At 44.4% G+C, this 23,355-nt stretch overlaps 4 non-coding genes across 4 annotated transcripts; 2 read left to right on the forward strand and 2 right to left on the reverse strand.

Moving 5' to 3' along the window:
- Window positions 1-5,385: 5,385 nt before the first annotated feature.
- trnak-cuu (transfer RNA lysine (anticodon CUU)) lies at window positions 5,386-5,458 on the reverse strand. Its single transcript has one exon. It is a non-coding gene; the product is annotated as a tRNA-Lys (tRNA).
- Window positions 5,459-9,342: 3,884 nt separating this feature from the next.
- trnai-uau (transfer RNA isoleucine (anticodon UAU)) lies at window positions 9,343-9,415 on the forward strand. Its single transcript has one exon. It is a non-coding gene; the product is annotated as a tRNA-Ile (tRNA).
- Window positions 9,416-15,789: 6,374 nt separating this feature from the next.
- Window positions 15,790-15,863, forward strand: trnan-guu (transfer RNA asparagine (anticodon GUU)). The gene has a single exon. It is a non-coding gene; the product is annotated as a tRNA-Asn (tRNA).
- A 5,476-nt stretch (window positions 15,864-21,339) lies between these two features.
- Window positions 21,340-21,411, reverse strand: trnac-gca (transfer RNA cysteine (anticodon GCA)). Its single transcript has one exon. It is a non-coding gene; the product is annotated as a tRNA-Cys (tRNA).
- Between the last annotated feature and the right edge of the window lie 1,944 nt (window positions 21,412-23,355).

Genomic DNA, 23,355 nt, shown 5'->3' on the forward strand with positions numbered 1-23,355 from the left:
ATTCCCAGGCTGCTCATGTGACTATCCAGGTAAGTCTTAAACGATGTCAGCGTGCCTGCCTCCACCACCCTACTTGGAAGCGCATTCCAGGCCCCCACCACCCTCTGTGTAAAAAACGTCCCTCTGATGTCTGAGTTATACTTCACCCCTCTCAGCTTCAGCCCGTGACCCCTCGTGATCGTCACCTCCGACCTGGGAAAAAGCTTCCCACTGTTCACCCTATCTATACCCTTCATAATCTTGTATACCTCTATTAGATCTCCCCTCATTCTCCGTCTCTCCAAGGAGAACAACCCCAGTCTACTCAATCTCTCCTCATAGCTAAGACCCTCCATACCAGGCAACATCCTGGTAAACCTTCTCTGCACTCTCTCCAATGCCTCCACGTCCTTCTGGTAGTGCGGCGACCAGAACTGGACGCAGTACTCCAAATGTGGCCTAACCAGCGTTCTATACAGCTGCATCATCAGACTCCAGCTTTTATACTCTATACCCCGTCCTATAAAGGCAAGCATACCATATGCCTTCTTCACCACCTTCTCCACCTGTGTTGCCACCTTCAAGGATTTGTGGACTTGCACACCTAGGTCCCTCTGTGTTTCTATACTCCTGATGACTCTGCCATTTATTGTATAACTCCTCCCTACATTATTTCTTCCAAAATGCATCACCGCATTTATCCGGATTAAATTCCATCTGCCACCTCTCCGCCCAATTTTCCAGCCTATCTATATCCTGCTGTATTGCCCGACAATGCTCTTCGTTATCCGCAATTCCAGCCATCTTCGTGTCATCCGCAAACTTGCTGATTACACCAGTTACACCTTCTTCCAAATCATTTATATATATCACAAATAGCAGAGGTCCTAGTACAGAGCCCTGCGGAACACCACTGGTCACAGACCTCCAGCCGGAAAAAGACCCTTCGACCACTACCCTCTGTCTCCTATGGCCAAGCCTGTTCTCCACCCATCTAGCCACTTCTCCTTGTATCCCATGAGCCTTAACCTTCTTAACCAACCTGCCATGTGGGACTTTGTCAAATGCCTTACTGAAATCCATATAGACGACATCCACGGCCCTTCCTTCATCAACCGTTTTTGTCACTTCCTCAAAAAATTCCACCAAATTTGTAAGGCACGACCTCCCTCTTACAAAACCATGCTGTCTGTCACTAATGAGATTGTTCCGTTCTAAATGCAAATACATCCTGTCTCTAAGAATCCTCTCCAACAACTTCCCGACCACGGACGTCAAGCTCACCGGCCTATAATTTCCTGGGTTATCCCTGCTACCCTTCTTAAACAACGGGACCACATTCGCTATCCTCCAATCCTCAGGGACCTCACCCATGTCCAAAGAAGCGACAAAGATTTCCGTCAGAGGCCCAGCAATTTCACGTCTCGTCTCCCTGAGCAGTCGAGGATAGATGCCATCAGGCCCTGGGGCTTTGTCAGTTATAATGTTCCCTAAAAAACCTCACACTTCCTCTCTTGTAATGGAGATTTTCTCTAACGGGTCAACACCTCCCTCCGAGACACTCCCGGTTAACACGCCCCTCTCCTTCGTGAATACCGATGCAAAGTATTCATTTAGGATCTCCCCTATTCCCTTGGGTTCTAAGCATAATTCCCCTCCTTTGTCTCTGAGAGGTCCGATTTTCTCCCTGACAACTCTTTTGTTCCTAACGTATGAATAGAATGCCTTAGGATTCTCCTTAATCCTGCCTGCCAAGAACATCTCGTGACCTCTTTTTGCCCTTCTAACTCCCCGTTTGAGATCTTTCCTACTCTCTCTGTATTCCTCCAGAGCTCCATCTGTTTTCAGTTGCATGGACTTAACGTACGCCTCCCTTTTCATTTTAATCAGATCCTCAATTTCTCTGGTTATCCACGGCTCTCGAATCCTACCTTTCCTATCTTTCCTTTTTACAGGCACATGCCTATCCTGCAGCCTTATCAATAGTTCCTTAAATGACTCCCACATGCCAGACGCGGACTTACCCTCGAACATCCTCTCCCAATCAACATCCACCAATTTGTGCCTAATCCGGCTATAGTCAGCCTTCCCCCAATTTAGCACCCTGCCCGTAGGACAGCACTCATCCTTGTCCATTACTATCCTAAAGTTAACAGAGTTGTGGTCACTATTTGCCATATGTTCCCCTACCGAAACTTTGACGACCTGACCGGGCTCATTTCCCAGAACTAGGTCCAGTATAGCCCCCTCTCTAGTCGGGCTATCTACATACTGTTCCAAAGAACCCTCCAGTACGCATTTTACAAATTCCTCCCCGTCCGGTCCCCCAGCTCTAAGCACTTTCCAGTCTGTGCCAGGGAAATTAAAGTCCCCCACTACAACAACCCTATGTTTTCTGCACCTATCCAGAATCTCCTGACATATCCTTTCCTCCACTTCCCGTGGGCTGTTGGGTGGTCTGTAGTACACCCCCAGCATAGTGACTGCACCCTTCCTGTTTCTGAGTTCCACCCACAGCGACTCAGTACATGACCCCTCTAAGTTGTCTACCCTCTGCACCGCAGTAATATGCTCCTTAACTAATATCGCTACTCCCCCACCTTTTTAGCCCCTCCTCTTTCTCGCCTAAAACACTTATACCCCGGAATATTCAGCTGCCAGTCCTGTCCTTCTTTTAACCAAGTTTCCGTCACCGCAACCACATCCAAATTCCGCACAAGCATTAAGGCCCTAAGTTCGTCTGTTTTACCCGTTACACTCCTCGCATTGAAGCAGATGCACTCCAGACCTCCAGGCCCAGTCAGGTCCTCCTCCTCCAGAGTGCTCCTCTTCTTAGCTCGCCTTGCCCTGGCCCCCAGCTCGACCCCAGCCTCAGTATTTACTGACCTCCTGTTTTGTTCCCCACCCCCCTGCCACACTAGTTTAAATCCTGCCGAAACACTCTAGCAAAACTCCCAGCCAGGATATTTGCTCCCTTCCAGTTAAGGTGTAACCGATCCTTTCTGTACAGTTGCCATCCTGACTTGAAGATTTCCCCGTTATCTATGAATTTAAAACCCTCCCTCTTGCACCAGTCCTTTAGCCACGCGTTCAACTGTAGAATCTCCCTGTTCCGAGCCTCACTTGCACTAGGCACCGGGAGCAGTCCAGAGATTGCTACCCTGGAGGTCTTACTTTTTAGCCTAGCACCCAACTCCCTGAATTTCTCTCGTATGACCCCCCTGCTCTTCCTACCTACATCATTTCCCCCAATGTGTACAATCACATCCGTTTGACTACCTTCCTTTTTAAATATGCTTCCTACCCTCTCGGAGACATCCAGTACCCCGGCACCAGGGAGGCAGACTACAATCCTGGATTCTCGTTCAGTCCCACAGAAGCGCCTGTCCGTGCCACTAACCATTGCGTCCCCCACAACTATCGCTCTCCTAAACCCCTTCTTTCCCTTCCGGACCCCTGAGCCTGTCTCCGTGGAGGCGATCTGGTCCTCGTGGCTTACCCCTGGAGGGTCATCCCCCTCCACAGAATCCAAAACAAGATACCTATTTTGGAGGGGGACAACCACAGGGGATCCCTCCACAGACTGCTCACTCCCTTCCCTTCTCCCATCTGTTGCCCATTCCTTTCTTTTATGGGAGACTGCCACTGGGGTACTTTCTGGCACATCACCCTTCTGACTATTACCCCTCCTAACTGTGACCCACGTGTCATCCTTCCGAGACCCTGGTGTCACTACCTGACTATAACTTTTATCTATTACTCGCTCATTTTCCCTAACTAAACTGAGTTCATCGAGCCTCAGCTCCAGCTCCCTTACACGATCCTTCAGGAGATGCAGTTCCACACATCTGGCACAGATATGGACTTCCGGGAGGCAAGTTGTCTCCAGGAACTCCCACATCCCACACCGAATGCAGTATCCTGGCCTCCCACTCATACCAGCCATGTCCTTTTTAGTTTTTGGGAGATAAAACAAAAAAGGGGGTGTAACAGAAGAAAAACAAACAACCTTCCTCGCCTTCGCCGAAGCCCTGTGAGCCAAAGCCCTTATAGCTCACACTCTGCTTCCCACACACTCCACTGCCCGCTCCCGACGCTGCCCGCTGTATACTGCAGCCTACCTTTTATACTTCACGCGCTTAAAAAACCCTTCCCAAACTCCTTAGCAGCCCACTTCCAGTTTTCACTTTAAACTTAAAATTCTACTGCAAAAGTAAAGGCCAAAAATAAAACACACACTTAGCTGACTAATTAAATAAATAAACAATTCAATTAATCTCTCACCAGCACTGCTGCCTCCAATCACTCCCTCTCAGCTTGCTCCAGTGGAACAATGAGGAGGACCCTCCCAGGTAACTGACTTTTAAAGTTAAAATAAAAACCCTTCCCAGACTCCTTAGCAGCCCACTTCCAGTTTTCACTTTAAACTTAAAATTCTACTGCAAAAGTAAAGGCCAAAAAGAAAACAACACACTTAGCTGACTAATTAAATAAATAAACAATTCAATTAATCTCACACCAGCACTGCTGCCTCCAATCACTCCCTCTCAGCTTGCTCCAGTGGATCAATGAGCCTTCTCCTTCATCCTTCTCCTTTCTGCCCTCCATGGGACTCCAGAGGAAAGGCAATGTGATTCACTCTTAACTGCCCTCTGAAATGGCCCAGCAAAATACTCAGTTCAGAGGGAAATAGGGATGGACAACAAATGCTGGCATTGACAACAATATATGTATTGCATTAGCAGCATTTCAAGAAATGATTAATTCTCATTTTGTTTCATTTCATGTCAAACAGGGTGACATCGTCTGGTGTCTTAATATTTAAAACCTCAACCTTTCAACAGTTCAAACAGGTAAGATTCAGTCAGAGAAAAGTGAACCACTGTGATCCAAAACTAGGTTTTTTAGTTGCTGCGAATCCCACCTCAAAACAGAAAATGTTGGAAGCACTCATCAGCTTCAACAGCTTCTGTGGAGAGGGAAAGAGAGTGAATGATTCAGGTTGCTGACCTTTGACCCTAACTGGAAAAAAGTAGTGATTGAATGGTTTACAAACAAGTACAGAGTCAAGGAAAATAGAGAGGGAGAGGAGGAAAGAACAACGGTCTTTTGATCGGATGGAAGACTGGAGTGATTGAATTACAATGGAGATGATTATTGTTCCCACTGACACAATCTCGCAGATCTTGATTTAAATCTCATAATAAATAAGAACAAAACCTCTCGCTGAGTTCAGCGCTGAATTCCCCGCCTTCCAGTGAACTGGAGGCAGTTTTCAGTCAGAAACCCACAACTGTGAGATGAACAACGCAGAAAGGAGAAAGACTCAGTTTGAGCGGTGACACTTCTGGAGGAACGGAGATCTGGAATTCACTCAGGAATGAGGCAAAGTTTAAAAATCAATGTCGCCCAACGTGGGGCTCGAACCCACGACCCTGAGATTAAGAGTCTCATGCTCTACCGACTGAGCTAGCCGGGTACATGCATTCAAATCATTTCCATAACCTAAAATGCATGGCGACAAATACGGTTTTTCCAACTGGTGTCTTCAGCTTATTCTGATTTCAAACTACAATGAATCCACCGACAGAATCCGCAAATTTCCTATCCATTCCTCTCAATCATTAATTACATTATTCACATCTTCCAATTCTTAGCTTCACCTATCCCAAATATTCCAAACTCCTCTTACATCATTCTCCTTATTTTTCTTTGTTCTTAATAATTTAGCTCGGGGTGGAGGGAACTCAACACTTACACTGTCTAACTGTTTCCCAGTTTCAGCCTTTTCAATAAGATCACCTCTGATTATTCTTAACTCCAGAGCGAACAGACTCATCCCACTGATTCTCTCCTCGCAGGAGAAACGCAGAAATCAATCCAGTGAACCTCGGTTACACACAGACAGCGACATAATGGACAGAGCAAGGAGCAAAAGATGTCAACGTAATAAAAACATAGTCAGAGAGTCTGAGGGAGATATATCGAGACAATTAAAAACAGAAATAGCGAGTGGGGTAGAAATCCACAACCCACGAATGAATAACAATAATCATACAGCCAGCTGTCTCAACCAACAAATATGGGGTCCTCTAAACTGGTGAACAGAGATAAAGTGAATGGCCATAAGCGTATTAACCTTTTAATGTCTTGATTTTCTTGTGTGAGTGTTGTGTTGATAGATTGCCTGCACTGTGTGCTCAGGTTCTCAAACCAAATCGCACCGTTTGCACTGAAAATACATAGATAAATCCTATGACTTGTCCAATACGAAACAACAGCTGATTGAGGGATCGAGCCCGGCATGTGAACCCGAGATCGCTGATACGTTTGTAGATGTTTACTCGCCAGGTCTGAGTCATACCTCTCGTCCAACGAGCCGCTGCTGAGGGTGCTGTTCAATGAAAATATTTCCATTGACATCCAAAGCTGCTCAGACTTCTGCAGTGAAAGGTGAAAATGCTGGAAAAACTCAGAAAGCCAGACAGCTTGTGTGCACAGGAAAACAAATCTTATATTTTAGCTCCATAACCTTTCATTGGGAATAACTGGGAATTTTAAGAAATGTAGGAAGTTTTAAACAAGTGTTAGCCAGCCGCATAACAAGAGGGTGTAAATCAGGAGAGATTAAATGAGGGAAACAAAGAATTTTAAAGAAATTACATCACAGAATGGGGCCATTCCTAAGTCCCTTAATGGACTCAGTTGTGGTGTGGATGAAGGGGAACCTGTGGATGTAATGTACATAGATTACATTGGAGCCAACGTGATGAGTTGGTGTGTTTTGAAAATTGAAAGTTACACGTAGGAACATAGAATTAGGAGCAGAAGTGGGCAAATTCAGCGCTTCGAGCCTGAACCGTCATGCAATCAGTTCATGATTGATCTCTCCCTGTTCTCAAATCCACCTCCCTACCTGTTCCAATATCCCCTCATCCCTTTAATTATCAGGAATATGTCTGTCTCTTTCTTGAAATCATTTAATGATTCTGACTCAACCGTGCTATGGGGCAATGCATTCCACAAATTCACGACCCTCAGTGAGAAGCAGTTCCTCCTCATCTCAGTTTTAAATCTACCACCTCTCAACCTATACATTTGACATGGTGTTCCCGATTGCGCATAAGAAAAAAGATTTTACTTTCTTCAATCCTATTTAGAATTTTATATACCACGATCACTTCAGCATCTTGTGGGAGTATTTCACCTCACTGTCGATTTTATGTCCCAGCAAGCACAATTGGTGTTGTCATTAGCTGAAGCAGTCACTGATGTTCCATCCAAACTGGACACATTCAGGGATATATGGTAAGTCATATTGAAAAACACAGTTCACCCGTGACCCTGGGAGTCCAGTGGGTTGTATTCAGTACTCCCCAGTGTTGTTTGTTTTCACTTCCCGCTCAGGAAACGATTATTTATAGCTCGCGGCAAACTATTAAAAAATAACCTGATTTACCATCTGATCGAAAGCAGATCTACTAATATCAGCCGAGTGAGTTTTGCAAGTCGACATCACAGCTGGAAATGTCACATGTGCAACAGGTCAAGAACAAACACAGTAGCAAGAAAGATGGTGATAGGCTGGAAAGCGCTGACAATAGAGGTAGTGATGTAAGGTAACATTTGGATGGTAAATTGTTCAGGTTTTGGCGTTCACACTGAATTATTCAACTTTTCCCTCACTCTGCAACGAAAATATTTGGAAAAAGTTCTCTCCAGTTTCGAAGTGAAATTAATAACTGTAAGTGGAATGTCTGTTGTATGTTGTCACTGATTGAACGTGTCACTGGGCTGGAAACAGAAAGTGCCATGTTGCAACAGAGACTTGCTTGTGGTGAATGTAGTCTGGCCTGGCGCGAAAAGTAAAGCAACACATGCAGTGTGTGTAAAGCAAGTTGTAAAACAGGCGAAAATCAGCTGGTCTGGTGGTTAGAGTCTGACACTTTCACTGCTGTTTGGATTGGTGGTCAGGTAATGGAGATTTGTTTCTCTCATCCAAACCGTAAAAACAAGTGTCAGTTATTGTCTGGTGGAACATATAAAACACAATCTCGCCTCGTGTCCTGAAGTGAAGACTGAGCAAATTCAAAAAGAGGGTTTTTTTGGCATTTCTGGCAGGATATTGGGAACCAGACAAGGTTAAGGGCAGTTTAAATGGTGCTGGTTCTTCACTGCAACTCATTCTGTTTCTGACTGGATGTGATTCCTGCTTGTTACACAGTTCAGGATAAATTGATTCAGTGAAGGAGCAGGCTCAAGCCAACTGATGGACTGTCGCAGCTCCTTTGTTGATAATTTCAATGACAATACCAGTAAAGGATACAGTTGCTGACGTGGTAACGTAGCCGAGTAATCTAAGCCAGTAGCTGAAAGTCCAGTTACGATGGAGTTGTTGTTTCGACTGCAGCCACTGCCAGAATGGGCTTGCGTTTTGGTCCCTGCAGCTGAAGTCCAGCATTTCAGATTGAATGCAAGAGTTTGTGTTGTGTCGTATTTGCCATGAAGAAAGAGGAGCGACAGAGCAATGTAAACAGTTGTTGAGGTAAAGGAACGAGTGCGGAAGGAGTGGAGCAAATTATCGTGGATTCTGGAATCGGAAACAAAAAGATAAAATGCTGGAAAACCTCACCAGCATCTGTAAGGAGTGAAGAAAGCTGGCATTTCGAGTCCAGATGACCCTTTGTCAAAGCTGGGAAGAGTGGAGTTGCTCCGATAGAGAATATAAACGGCAACACCGGTTGAATGGTTGTCTGTCGAAATAAACAGCAGGATTGCAAACATTGAGACTGCAGTCTCGGCCCAGGGGATGTATTGGGATTTTCAAACTGAGGTTCAAGTCCTGTCATGAGCGCTTCCCGTCATTCCTCATTGTGACTTTTTTTAAATTGAAAGTTATTGGAAATGAAGCAATGGGTGCAGAGATGATGAACTCCTGCAAAATTGTCACATCACCGTCACTGAGGGTCCAGTGATCAGCGTCGGCGCCGTGACGCGTTTTGGATTCCCAGTCACGGAGTGAGTACATTTTTGTTCATTTCTTCATTTAATAAAAGCAGCGTCCGTGAAGGGAACAACAAGCTAAATCTTCCAGCTGGATGAACTTGTATCAGAGATGGAAAAATCAGAGATGTAACATTGACGATAAACTCTGAAGAAGAACCACATGACACACACAACATACATGTCAAGTACATACACAATACACATGTCAAATCATGTCACTTTCAACTTCTATCTTTTAACTTCTGGCTCTCCACCTCAGACATTTCCACATTCATCAAAAATCTCCGTCCTCAAACCCGATCCTGGTCCTCGATCCAGGGACAATGCTGCACTTTCTGGAAGCTTGTTGCAGCATTTGGTTCCATAGCTCAGTGGTAAGAGCACTGGTCTTATACACCAGGGGTCGCGAGTTAAATTCTCGCTGGAGCCTGTGGGCGAAGTTTAGCTTCGAGAAGCTGTCGGAAAGGGGAAGAAACTCCGTAAAAATAGAGAGCTTTGATGAGTGGAGGCGCAGATCGGCTGTCGCTTTGGAAAGCGAATAGATATTTCCTTCTTCGTAAAAAAAAAATAGAAAGAGCAAGACATATTTGAAGAGCTGAACAAGGTAAGTGTCGATATTGAGCAGAGAATAGATGCGTTTGTACAAGGAATGCATAAATCTGGCATGTGCAGGCAATGATTGGAAGGAAAATTGCATTTTGGTGTTTATTGACGGCAGACTGGAGTCCAAGTATAATGAGGTGTTGCTGAAGTTGCACATGGTTTTGTTGAGACCACATGTTGAATATTCTGTGCAGATATGATATTCACATTTAATAAAGGATATGTTTACATTGGAAACGGTGCAGATAAGGTTCAGCAGATGATCCCTGGGATGATGGAGTTGTCGTATGATGAGAGGCTGAGTAAATTGGGCTGAAAGTCTCTGGAGTTTGGAAGAATGAGAGGCGATTTCATTAAACCTACACACGTCTGATTGGGTTTGACAGGGTGGAGACTGAGATTTCTTCTGCTTGTCGGGAAATCTAACCCACGGCAGTACAGTCTCAGGAAAATGGGCTGATCATTTCGGCCTAAGATAAGGAGAAATTACTTCACTGAAATGGTTGTGAATCTTTGAAATTCTCAATGCCAGACAGTTATGGAAGCTCCATCATCGAATACATTTAACGTTGGGATAGACAGGTTTCTGGCCTCTCGGGGAATTCAGGGATATGGGGAGCTGGTGAAAAACTGAGTTGTACCCCAAGATCAGCCATCACGGTGCTGAATTTCGGGAACACGCTCGATGGACCGGGTGGTCTACTCCTGCTCCTATTTATTGTGATCATGTGTATGATCAAGCTAGTAATTCATGTTAAAATAAAAACGGAAAGTGCTGGAAGTTCTCAGCAGGTCTTGCAGCAAATGTGAAGCGGACAGAGAGTCAAGGTCCTGAGTCTAATATGGCTCGTTTTAAACTAGTAACTGAGTGTGAGTTACAACAATTAGCACAATATCGAGACAGGGAATTGAATTGACTCCAGGCAGTGAAAGCCCTGAATTTAAACTCCTGTATTATTTCGGCAGTAAGCTTGATCTGGAAACTTACCTGCCAATTGAAAGTGTGGAGGTTTGAGAGCACCCCGAGCCAAATGGACTCCCGCTATTCCTGTTTCTGCTTATATTTCCGACATATATTTACTTTGTGCCCTTCTGCAACAGTGAAACATTGTCCAAACTTTGCCAGTCTTGCTGTTATTCAGTAAATTACCAGACTGTTATGACACAGAGGCTCATCCCCTTTATCTCACATCGTAATCTGGAAAAACTATTTGTGAAACTGCTAACTGTTTTTTATTAACGTTCAGAGGCTTATTAATGATAAAAATGCCTGTCATTCACTTTGAGTGAATAATTAACAAAATATTTTATTCAAATAACCAAGAACTTGAAGTAAACAAGTAAAACATGTTAATTAAGGTACGGTTCGACTGAAATGCTGTACAAATAATACTAGGAACATTCATTACCAAAACTGTAATCACAGAATTTCAGTCACTCTCAAAGAAATAATACAAGCAGCCTCGATGGGATTCAGAAGATTTTGGAGTTCTTCAGTAGTTCAGTAGTGTCTGTAAGGTTTTTCTAACTCCGTATCCTTCTGTTAGATAGTTTTCTTAAGCGAATTTTAATCTGTCAGGGGTGGAGAGCTGCTGTCGAAGCACATGTTTTTTTGACTGGCTGCCCTGGTCTCTGGAGATGGTCACCTAAGATATTATCGAGCGATGGCTGTTCCTCTGGCCTTTTTTGACCTGATGTGGAGATGCCGGCGTTGGACTGCGGTAAACACATTAAGAGTTTTAACAACACCAGGTGAAAGTCCAACACGTTTATTTGGTAGCAAATGCCATTAACTTTCAGAGCGCTGCAGCTTCGTCAGATAGAGTGGATATCTACTCGCAAACAAGGCACACAGAGACAGAAAATCAAGTTACAGAATACTGATTAGAATGCCAATCCTTACAACCAACCTAGTCTCAAAGATACAGACAATGTGAGTGGAGGGAGCATTAGGCACAGGTTAATGAAATGTGTATTGTCTCCAGACAGGAGAGCCAGTGAGATTCTGCAAGTCCAGGAGGCAAGCTGTGGGGGTTATCGAAAGTGTGACATGAATCCAATATCCCTGTTGAGGCCGTCCTCATGTGTGCGGAACTTGGCTATCCATTTCTGCTCAGCGACTCTGCGCTGTCGTGTGTCGTGTTGGCCGCCTTGGAGAACGCTTACCCGGAGATCAGAGGCTGAATGCCCGTGACTGCTGAAGTGCTCCCCCACAGGAAGAGAACAGTCTTGCCTGGTGATTGTCGAGCGGTGTTCATTCATCCATTGTCGCAGTATCTGCATGGTTTCCCCAATGTTCCATGCCTCGGGACAGCCTTTCCTGCAGCGTATCAGGTAGACGACGTTGGCCGAGTTGCAAGAGTAGGTACCGTGTAGCTGGTAGATGGTGTTCTCACGTGAGATGATGGCATCCGTGTCGATGATCCGGCACGTCTTGCAGAGGTTGCTCTGGCAGGGTTGTGTGGTGTCATGGTCCCTGTTCTCCAGAAGGCTGGGTAGTTTGCTGCGGACAATAGTCTGTTTTAGGTTGTGTGGTTGTTTGAAGGCAAGAAGTGGGGGTGTGGGGATGGCCTTGGCGAGATGTTCGTCTTCATCAATGACATGTTGAAGGCTCTGGAGGAGATGCCGTAGCTTCTCCGCTCTGGGGAAGTACTGGGCGACGAAGGGTACTCTGTCCACCGTGTCCCATGTTTGTCTTCTGAGGAGGTCGGTGCGGTTTTTCGCTGTGGCGCGTCGGAACTGTCGATCGATGAGTCGAGCGCCATATCCTGTTCTTATGAGGGCATCTTTCAGCGTCTGGAGGTGTCTGCTGCGATCCTCCTCATCAGAGCAGATCCTGTGTGTATGGAGGACTTGTCCGTATGGGATGGCTTCCTTAACGTGTTTAGCGTGGAAGCTGGAGAAGTGGAGCATTGTGAGGTTATCTGTGGGCTGGCGGTATCGTGAGGTGCTGAGGCGAGCGTCCTTAATGGAGATGCGTGTGTCCAAGAATGCAACCAATTCCGGAGAGTAGTCCATGGTGAGTCTGATGGTGGGATGGAACTTGTTGATGTCATCATATAGTTGTTTCAGTGATTGTTCACCACGAGTCCAAAGGAAGAAAATGTCATCGATGTATCTAGTGTATAGCATCGATTGAAGGCCCTGTGCGGTGAAGTCGTCTTGGTCGAACCTGTGCATGAGGAGGTTGGCATTTTGAGGTACGAATTTGGTCCCCATGGCTGTTCCGTGTGTCTGGATGAAGAACTGGTTGTTGAAGGTGAAGAAATTGTGGTCCAGGATGAAGCGGATGAGTTGTAAAATTGCATCTGGAAACTAGCAGTTGTCGGTGTTGAGTACTGAGGCCGTTGCAGCAATGCCATCGTCGTGGGAGATGCTGGTGGTAGAGCGCCGAGACATCCATTGTGACGAGGAGTGCTCCTGGTTCAACTGCTCCATGTGTGTTGAGTTTCTGGAGGAAGTCCGTAGTGTCGCGACAAAAGCTGGGGGTTCTTTGTACAATGGGTTTCAGGGTGTCCTCGACATAGCCGGAGAGGTTCTCGCACAGGGTCCCATTGCCCGCTACGGTGGGACGGCCGGGTGTGTTTGCCTTGTGTATCTTTGGGAGGCAGTAGTGATCTCCAACGCGGGGAGTACGTGGGATGAGAGCACGGAGCGTGCTCTGAAGGTCCGGATTAAGGGTTTTGATCGGAGTGCTGAGTTGACGGGTGTGTTCTTTGGTCGGATCTGTGGGTAACTGTCTGTAGTGTTCCTCGTTGTTCAGTTGTCCGTACACTTCTTTGCAGTAATCCGTTCTGTTCAGTATGACAATGGCCTCTGAGTGCGGAATTGTCTCCTCAACTCAGTCCTAAATGGTTGACACACCATCCGGATAATATGAGCCCAGTTAAAAGCACTCCAGACTCCAGCAAGAGGCGGGGGAGGAGTGGGGGTGGGGGTTGGACGGGGTGTTGCGGGGGGCGGGGGGGGGGGGGGTGGGGAGGGTCGGTGGAAACAAGCTCTCAGCATGTACACTGTCAAACAGTATCGCCGTTCCAGACTTTTCAATGGGATTACATTTCATTATTCCAAACCCCAGGGAGAACAAGGCAACAGCAATGAATCTCTCCTCCAAGGGCAACTGCCTCATCACAACAATCAATCCAGTGAATCTTGGTTACACAAACAGCGCGAGAATAGAGGGAAATAAGAGCAAAGTATGGAAAGTTGACAGAGGCACAAAGAGAGACTCAGACAGTGAAAGAGACTGATGTCGATACACAGAGACAGATATAGACAGTGAGTGGGGGAGTCAGCCACATCCAATGAATGAATAACAACGTAGACAAAGCCAGCTGCCGGAGTCCAGAAGCATTGGGTCGTTGAATCGTTGACTCGGGACAAAGAGGATGTTCAACAGCAGAGTCAACTTTTGAAAACATCTCGAATTATTTGAGAGGAAGTTTCCCAAACCAAACCGTGTGTAAACTCATCCTTACCTGTCCACGGCAAAGAAATGAGCAAGACTTCGCCATTGCAAAGAACAACAGGGCTTGTCTGGGATTTGAACCCAGGGCCTCTCGCAAACTTGCAAAGCACAACACACAAAGCGAGAATCATGCCCCGAGACCAACGAGCCACTGCTGCAAGATCGGCTCCAATACAGATAATATATTTCCATATCAATCTGATCTGACAACTGCAGTGCAAGTGGGAAGCGCTGGAAAAACTCAGGAAGCCAGGCAGCATGTGCACACAGGGAAAGGAATCTCCTCTTACACCTGCATAACTTTTCTTTTCAACTGGTAAAGGTTGGAAATGTAGGAAGTTTTAAACAAGTGAAATCCAGGAGGTAGAAAGCATAACAACAGGAAAGGGCTCTGATAAGGTACAATTCAGGAGTGATAAATGAACAAGTACTGTGTTGTCCATGGCCTGAGAGTGAGGAAAGCAGAGTATCACAGAATGTCTGCACCGCAGCATGAGACCATTCACAAGATCTTTGAAGCAGTCACGTGTCCTGTGGATAATAGGGAGCCGGTGGGTGTACTGTACAGTGATTACACAGGAGCTGCAGTGATGAGGTTGGTGGATTTTGGTGATTGAGAGGAACACATGAGCAGCTTGTGTGACTATTTCACCTCATTGCCGCTTTTATACGGCAGCGAAAAGTAATCGTTGTTGCCACTAGATGAAGGACGAACTTATGTTCAACCTGAACAGAACATTTTGAAAGAGAGACTTGCCTCTGGTGGAAATAGATCTGAGATGAAAATAATGAAATATAAAATGAAGTAAATTAGATTAAACATCCAACGTACTAGAAATATTGGGACGTCCAACCTATTAGAAATATTGGGTTTACAGTAAGTGACATGAACTGAAGCTGTGATCGCAGATATAGAACTGGGACCACCATCACACCGAGTGAATCGGCTGTCTGTTTAAATGTTGATCAAAGAAAACTTTTCATCATCTTGCACAATGGAACATACGGGAACTCAGTCAATAAGCACCTTTCACTCACAAATAACAGAAAAGGTCAATTTGATCTCGCAACTTTCAGCCTTTTGCCATCTTCTGTAAATGCACCATGAACAATTAGAAAGTAAGTGAATAGAGTTTGTGATGGTAAAAGAAAAACGCGTTCACACCCTTGGTGTACGTAAGCACAGTGACGCACACAGAGGAGCAAACATAAGTATAGACCACGCGAGACAGAGGACTAACGAGCGACAAAACGGAAGCTTGGCATTAAGGGAGTATAGCTTAGGGGTAGAGCATTTGACTGCAGGTCACGATGTTTCTGCATTCAAATTGAATGCCTGCTTCCGCGCTTAATTGATTTGTTTTCAATTAAAACTGCCCTTCATTGACTGGAAAGTGCTTTGTGACGTCCGCAGGTCGGGATAGGTTCTATATAAATGCAATTATTTCATGATCTTCATTCCAAGTCCTCTGTTACTGAGCCCAGTCAGTGGGAACAGTCTGTCCTTCCCTGCTCTTTCAAACGGCCCTTTTCCATGTTAGGAGAAGGGATTAACCATTACACCACAACAACACTGTGGGGTAAAATAATGAAATATACATGTTTAGATTTGTAAACGATGCCATCATTTGGTCCTTCTGTGTCAGGTTTGGTGAAAATTGAATTGGCGTCTTACTTGCAGCCAACACGCTGTCACCCTGATTTAGGATGCCTTGTAGGTTCCAGCTGTGTCAGTCTCTGTGGCGCAATTGGTTAGTGCGTTCGACTGTTAACCGAAAGGTTGATGGTTCGAGACCATCCAGAGACGGCGTTTTCAGTTTTTTTCCCTCTCCATCTGCTTTCATTGTCTCTCGGTTTTTGAGTGTCACTGAGTCCTTGGGCAACATTTAAAAAAAAAACTTATCGTGTGTTTCTGCCTCTACTGTTAGCCGACGTTAGTTTATTGAACATTTATCTCTGACATATTATTTGTAATAATTTATATATTTCAAAATTATTAAACTCAATAACTGAACTCGAAACTTTAACCTATGTTTGATCTTGGGTTTCCATTTTCCTGCCCATTCCTCTTCTTTCTCAGATAGATCAGGAATCTGTCTGTCCCAACCTGAAATGTGTTCAATGAGGGAAATACACAGCAAGTCGGCAAAGATCAGTGGAATGAGGACTGAGTTAAACTTTCACCAGAATGCTGCTTTTATAATTGAAAAGTCCTGAGATTGAGAGCAGAGAGTTCACATTTGAGGCGTTTCAGTTCTTTGAGAGACGAATGCCTGCCGTGTTTTACAAGGTACGTTTTCACAGGATCAGTAATGATGAGGCTGGTGGGTTTTGGAAATTGAAAGTTACACGTGAACAGCTTGTGGGACTATTTCATTTATCATTGCCGTCTTGCCGTTTTATGTTCTGATAAAACCTGTATTTATAATACAAGCATGAGATGGTGGAAATTCTCAGCAGGTTTGGTAGAATCTGTGCACACGCATCAAATTTTAAACACTTCCATGTGTCACCTGTGTTCCTGAAGTATACTGATCCTTGTGTTCAAAAAAAGTTGATAAAAACTTTTCAAAGCAGCTGCCCCATCTCTAAGTGTTATTAAATATCAAGGAATCACATTATCTCACAGCCATGTGGCATTTACACTCCCCCAATGCTTGAATAATATTCTGCAACTGCATTCATGGAGAAAGAGATAAAATTCGGGACAAATGTTATTTTCTGAATCTTATGTTAGATCAATGACTCTGGCACATGGCAAAGGTTTGCAACCGAATTATATTTCAATAAAACAAGGATTTAAATTGCAATCAGACTGCACGGTTTGATATTCTCGGCCGGTCACATTGGTCATGAGCAGAGTTTCTGGATTGTCGGAGTTAACATGTTCATTTCATATACGATGAGTTCCCCGATTCAAAATAAGGTCGAAACATTATCGAAATTAATATTTTTTTGAATTTTCCCCGATTCTTGATCGCTGTTGCATATGAACTGGATTGGAGCAGACAAAATGTAAATTTGTTCTTTACCATTTATTGGAAAAGAATACCCTCAGCAAAGTCGCCGCTGGCATACTGTTGCTTTTCTGCTTCCACTGTCACACTCACGATGCAGCTGATGCAGGCTGATGGATTAGCCATGGCAAATGAGTGATGTTCCGGTTCGACAGTGGCAAAAGTGCCTCAGCAAGGTACTCTGGGCTTACATTTTCTGGTTAATGTTTCAGCCATTCATGACTGAGATATGGAGATATTTCTTCACTCCAAGGCTTGTGAATCTTTGGAATTATTTGACTTATTATTGTCACATGTATTAGCATACAATAAAAAGCATTGTTTCTTGCGCGCTGTACAGACAAAGCATACCGTTCATAGAGAAGGAAACGAGAGAGTGCAGAGTGTAGTGTTACAGTCATAGCCGGGATGCTAGAAATTGAATTGAAGCATTGTGAGAGAGTTTAAAAGAGTTAGAATGAAGTTTTAGAAGCATAGAACGAGAGTAAAAGATAGAGTTAGAAGGTATGCTGGGCACAGCTTCCAAGAGTTCACCTCGCTCGGACGCCATCTTGCATCAATTCTGTAGCGGCACAGAGGTCTGTGAATCTTCAGTTGATGAAGACTTTGAGGTGGAGAGTTGTTGGAATCTAAGTGAATGAAGGGCTGTTGGTATAAGCTGGGAAATTGGGATTGAGGCTGTGGATCTGCCTTGATTCAGTCATGGAGGAGGCTCAATGGTTCATGTGACCCAATTCTACTCCATTGATGCTGTTCATTGGCAATACCAGATACGGCATCAATAGGTTCTGCTGGTACCATTGATGAGCTCAGGGCAGTAATGATGTGGAGTTTCCGGCGCTGGACTGGGGTAGGCACAGTAAATAATCTCACAGCACCAGGTTAAAGTCCAACAGGTTTATTTGGTAGCACAAGCTTTCGGAGCACGCCCCTTCATCACGTGAGTCACCTGATTCGGACAGTGCTCCGAAAGTTCGTGCTACCAAATAAACCTGTTGGACTTTAACCTGGTGCTGTGAGAGAACTGACTGGGCAGTGATAGTAGTTGAAGCGTGTGATCGAATCTCATCCAGTTCCTTAACTTTATGAAATACCTTTGTTATCACACAAATTCCAACGGAACGCAAATGTAAATTATTGTTTGCAATTGATGGGTTTGTGGAACCAGTTTCCTTGAATCATTGCATCGCAATGTTTCTGTGGTGTAGTGGTTGTCACATTCGCCTTACACACGAAAGATCCCTGGTTTGATCGCGGCAGAAATACTTTCATCATAAACAGAAAAGGTTGGAAGGTCTAATGAGACATGACAGCATCTGTGGAGAGAGGAAAGAGCCAAATTTTCAAGTCTGGATGACCCTTCGTCAGAGCTCCGGACTCGAAACGATGGCTCTATTCTCTCTCGACAGCTGCTGTCAGACCTGCTAAGATTTTCCAGCATTTTTCTATTTTTGTTTTAGGTTCCAGCATCCGCAGTATTTTGCCTTCACAAAAAAAAAACAAAAGCTTTTAATTTCAGAGGGATTCGACTACTGGAATTATTTGCGCGTTTGTCACTAAACATGAACTGACCGACTGAGTATTCCCAGTATTTTCTGATTGTAAAGTGAGGAATCACTCAGCGAAAGGGAAAAAAAAAGGATTTTTGTGATAGGGCACAAAGCAGGATGGATTACATGACACCATGAATGGTGGAAAAGACAACATCGAGGAAGTGATGGTGGAGCCTGGGTGGTCTAGTGGTTCAGAGTTAATGTTTCTATAGCTATGGCCCGGAAGTGATGATAAACTGTTAACTAAACAGAGCACTTTGCTCAGCACGGACTGAATTTCTGGAGATGAAAGTATCTGAACATAAAGGAAGAAGGCATAATTTGCTTCAGTTGGTCATAAGATGTTAGAATGACTGTGTGACAATGTCAGTAGCGAAAGTGACTTGAAATGAAGCGGTGGAGACAGAGATGGTTATCAAAGAATTTCAAATCTCTAATATAAGCTTTCCTGGCGTCCCGTGGTCAGGTTTCATTGCCATGTTCCACGTTGGAGTACCAGGCAAGTAGCGAATAACTTCTTATTTAACTCTTCATTAAACGAAAGCACGCCTCACAGTGTCTGTTAAGGGAGAAACAAGATCAATCTTCAGCTGTATGAATTGTATTAGAGCCGGAAAAATCAGAGATGTAACAATAACAAACTCTGAAGAAGAATGACACGGCAGACATTTATCACAAAAACAACTGACACACATGTCAAATTCTTCCTCTTTCAAGTCTCATCGATTGACTCCTTGTTCTCCACCTCGGATATTTCCACTTCCATCAAATATCACCCACCTGAAAATTCAATCTCTTCTTCGCTCCACTGATGATGATACACCAACTCCACGCTGGGCGCAGGAATTGGCTCCATAGCTCAGTGGTTGCATCAGTTGGACAGTTTAAAGTTTATTTATTAGTGCCACAATTAAGCTTACATTAACACCGCAATGAGGTTTCTGTGACAAGTACGTCATCGGCAGAACCGGCACCTTCTCGGGTAAATTGACAGCTAATTTAGCATGGCCAATGTACCTAACCAGCACATCTTTCACTCTGTGGGAATAAGAAGGAGCACCCGCAGGAAACCCACGCAACACGGGGAAAACATGCAGACTCTGCACAGACAGTAACCAATGCCGGGAATTGAAACCGGGCCCCTGGCGCTGTGAGGCATCAGTGCCACCATGTTGCCCAGAAAGATCTTATCTTGTTCATAAACGGAGAAAGAGCAGACAATGTTTGTAAAGGTGACCTAGCTCTTTTTTAATTGATTAGAAATGGGTGTCGCTGCCGGCCAGCATTTATTGCCCATCCTGGTTGCCCTGGGACAGTTAGGATCAAACACTTTGCTGCAGCTCTGGAATCAACGTCGGCCAAGACGGATAAGGGACGGCAGATTTCCTTCCCTAAAGCACATTACCGAACTCAATGTTTGTTTTTCCGACAATCGACAATGGTTTCATGGTCATTAGTAGACTCTTAATTCCAGATAGTTTTTATTGAAAAACAATTCTACAACGTGCCGTGGCAGGATTCAAAAGCGGGGCCCCATAAAATTGGATGAGTTTCTGGATAAATAATCTCGCGATAATATCACCAGGCCATCGTCTTTCCTAATATAAGCGTTTGTCTTGAGAGATTTGGGTGTGTTTGTACAGGGAACGCAGGAAGATAGCATGGTGGTGCAGCAAACAATAGGAAGGGAATAGCATTTTGGTTTTTATTGCCAACAGATTGCTGTACAAGAATAAAAACACCAATTTACATTTATACAGGGTTTTGTTGGGAGCAAGTGTGAAATATTGGGTGCAGTTCTGATATCCACAATGCTTTTTATTTTAGAAAAAGGCTATCCTTCCAATGGAGACGGTCCACTGGGTAGGTTCCTGTGATGAGAGAGTTCTCCTGGGATGAGAGGCTGTGTAAATTGGGCTGAAATTCCCTGGAGTTTAGAAGACTGAGAGACAATTTTATTGAACCCACAGAATACTGAGACATTGTTTCCCAGTCTCAGATGAGGACTCATCGGAGAACTGACACACAAACACATCCAGCCAAGACTCTAATTCTTAACTTTAATTGCATATTTGAAATGAATATATATTATACCATGTGATATGGATGATATGAATATTCATTAAATAAATAATGTTGACAACACCTGACAACAGTCGAGCGGCAACACTTGAGAAATATTTTTATTGTTGCCTCGGTTCACAAGCCGGAACTGCGCGACAATGAATGCTTATGGGGAAAATAAAAGTACAACCACCGCCTCTGGATGGTACTGAGCCACCAAACATTTGCTTAAAGTCGAACGCAATAACGAATTCCGCAATTAAGACGAAGACACACTATATTAGGGTGTCAACGAGTGCTGTTATATATCCAACCCCAATTCTCTTTTTTAAAAACATAGTCGAGAACTACAACATGACCACATCGTTTACAATACTATGCAAACCCCTTTGACTACTTTACCCCCCACAGTGTTGCAGCGATTTAGGGGTTTCCCGCTTCTCCCAACATGGGAAAGGGCCGTTTGATAGAGCAGAAAGGGACAAACTGTTTCTATTGACGATTGTCAGTAACCAAAAATTGGGACTGAAGGTAATTTATGAAAGACCTAATTGTATTTATGTGACGCCTTTCCCGGTTGGTGGACGTCACAATGCGCTTTGCAGCCAAAGAAAGACAGTCACAATTGAAACTAAGACAAAGATAAGGAAGGGGGCACTCGGATTTGAACCGAGGGCCGTTTGATCTGCAGTCAAACGCTCTACCACTGAGCTACACCCCCTCAGCTGTGAACTGATGCTCGGGATTCAGCATAGTCTTATTAAGTGGTGGAGGGGGTTCCAGTGGTCAGACTGCATCACGCTTTGTCTCAGAGTTACTGGTTTCTGAGTGAAGTCGGAGAGCTCAGCGTTTAAGTGAGCGAGATGTTTTCTTGTGATTTGGCTGAGATTTGGATCCAGGTCTGGGAGATGTTTGTGTCAATCTAACCGATAAAATCAACTCCATTGTCATGCAGATTTGAACTTGTATCCCCATCTCTATTGGCAGCGCTTTGCAGCCTATCACTGTCCTTCACAATCTGTGTTTGTTCTTGAACTGTTGCCCATGTGCCATTTCCAATTCGGACACAAATATAGATCTAACTCCACTGCTTCTGACAGAGCTGTTTTCGACCAGGAATCGACTCACGTTTGTGAAATGGATTGTTAAAAACTTTAAATCCTGGCATATCGAAGCCGATATATGACCCTGAAAGCGCCAAATCCTAAGCACTGGACCACCAGGATTTCATTCTCCTGGTTCTCCCATAGACTGGATACAGGAATATGCACAGTGCCAATTATTCACAGTCGCATTCTCCTTCCTGTCTTGTGCACGTTGTTCAGCTTTGAAATTATTCATTTTTTCACATTAGCTTCCAGTGTGATGAAAGCAGAGCAGTGATAAGCTGAAGGTTTTCAACAGATTTACCACAATAAGGTTTATAACAAACATTACTCTTTGAATGTGGTGAGCTACAATGAAATTTAATGCAGTAGAAGGTAAGTCACTCATTCTGACAGTAGGTACCAGCAACTGCAATGTAAATATGATGTCGGGATACCGGCGTTGGACTGGGGTGGGCACAATAAGAAGTCTCACAGCATCATGTTAAAGTCCAACAGGTTCATTTGCTCCGATAATAAAATCAATTTGCTTCATTTTATCAGCGCCCCGAAAGCTCCTGACTCCAAATAGACCTGGTGTTGTAAGACTTCCGAATGTAAATATGAATTGTTGTGGGTAATTGACAGGATTGTGAAATGGGGTAGATTTTTCCTTCTTCCTGTTCAACCTGCCATAAGTATCGCTCCTGTTTTCGACCAGGAAGTAATACCCACTCTCCTTAATTCATGTGTTGCACGAGAGCCATGAATCATCATTCCCTGACCGGGGATCGAACCCAGACCATTGCAGTGAAAGCAACAAATTCTATCAACGAAACCAACACGGAAATTGAGGTGATCTGAGCATTATTGAGCAATTGTGGGCGTGTGTGATTTGGGAGAAAGGTCACGTGCTCTAGGGTAACCCTTGATGAGTGAAGCCACCGACCTCTTTATCGCTGAGCTTTTTGTGTTCTTGAGCAATCGTCCTCTGAAGCTGATGTAATGAGGCCTGGAGAGTAACTCACTGCACCGTCTGCAATGTGATTGCGGTGCGATTTGCTGAAAGCTGTTAATTTTATAAAAATAATCTTTTTGCGAATTGTAAATGAAATGCCCTTCAGTACCGGCAAGAATTCGCACAACACCAGGTTAAAGTGCAACAGGTTTGTTTGTAATCACGAGCTTTCGGAGCACAGCTCCTTCATCACTCACGCTGAGGATTCACCACATTTTTCTGTCTTTGAATGAAAGCAATAGATATCTCGTCAATTCCCCGGTATCCTGAGTGTACGACACTGATTTCCACAGTACACTGCTTTAAATGTTTGTTTTCAAAGTGAAATTAAGTGGTTTGATTCCATGTGAAGGATTTAAACTTACAGTCTTCCGGGAAGATGGTGACATAGTGGTAAAATGAGTGGAGTATGAATCCTGTGGCCCACGCTCACAGGTCACGAACCCACCGCAGCCTAGAACTGAAACGGAAGTGGAAGCTCGTCTCAGTAATGAAGCTTTGTTTTCTGATTGTCATGAAAACACATCTTGCAGAAGGAAATCTGTCATCCTTCTCCTTTCTG

Source organism: Mustelus asterias, chromosome 30, assembly GCF_964213995.1.
Source record: "Mustelus asterias chromosome 30, sMusAst1.hap1.1, whole genome shotgun sequence".
Lineage (NCBI taxonomy): Eukaryota > Metazoa > Chordata > Chondrichthyes > Carcharhiniformes > Triakidae > Mustelus > Mustelus asterias.